The 717-nt window shown below is 42.4% G+C and overlaps 1 non-coding gene across 1 annotated transcript; it reads right to left on the bottom strand.

The window, feature by feature from the left end:
• Positions 1–267: 267 nt before the first annotated feature.
• On the bottom strand, positions 268–356 carry trnaq-uug (transfer RNA glutamine (anticodon UUG)). The gene is given in 2 exon segments: positions 268–303; positions 320–356. It is a non-coding gene; the product is annotated as a tRNA-Gln (tRNA).
• Positions 357–717: the final 361 nt, after the last annotated feature.

The raw sequence follows: 717 nt of genomic DNA, 5'->3' as shown, positions 1-717 counted from the left end.
TGGAATTATTTGTGATGTTATTTCTCCCGAGACGGTGTTTCCTGCAGTGAAACTGATCAGTTTCAGCTCAGTCATTCAGGGACCTGGAATTCCTGCAGTTTGAGCCCGCTGGAACCCCAGCCCACTTCTGATTGGTCACCCTCTTCTCATGAAGTCAGTGACAGCACATGAGGAGTCCATTCGCCCCATCAAGTCCATGTCGGGTTTCCAATCTGTTCAGTCCCCGACTTGATCCCCAAAGCCCTGCAGAATCCCTTTGGGTCAAAATGACTGCGGCAGGACTCGAACCTGCAATCTTCTGATAACATCATCGAATATACCAAAGTCAGACGCCTTATCCATTAGGCCACACGGCCATTAGTCCTCAGGAATGATTCAATCAGAGAACCTCGAAGCACAAAATACAAAAAATCATTGGTTGAACCTGTCAACCCGGCAGAATATTTGAATTTGTGAAAGCCGCCAATTTCACTGTGGAAAAGAAGTGATCAACTGGAAAAGTACATAAAAATCTATTTTCCCGTAGCGGTTTAAATAAACTTTTAAAACACAATTTTGCTTTTACCGACTCAAATTTCTGGTGCTATTTTATGAACAGCTTTATTTTGCCAATTTTTGTCAACTTCTCATCTGTAACTGACAGTAAAAGACTCCGTTCAGCAATCTTTCACACGACAAATAACTCAAACTCGGTGTGGAAGTAATAAATTACAGACT

This window comes from Heterodontus francisci, unplaced genomic scaffold (assembly GCF_036365525.1).
Source record: "Heterodontus francisci isolate sHetFra1 unplaced genomic scaffold, sHetFra1.hap1 HAP1_SCAFFOLD_59, whole genome shotgun sequence".
Classification (NCBI taxonomy): Eukaryota; Metazoa; Chordata; class Chondrichthyes; order Heterodontiformes; family Heterodontidae; genus Heterodontus; species Heterodontus francisci.
Note: the sequence above shows the minus strand (reverse complement) of the source record. Positions and strands in the feature narration are given on the sequence as shown.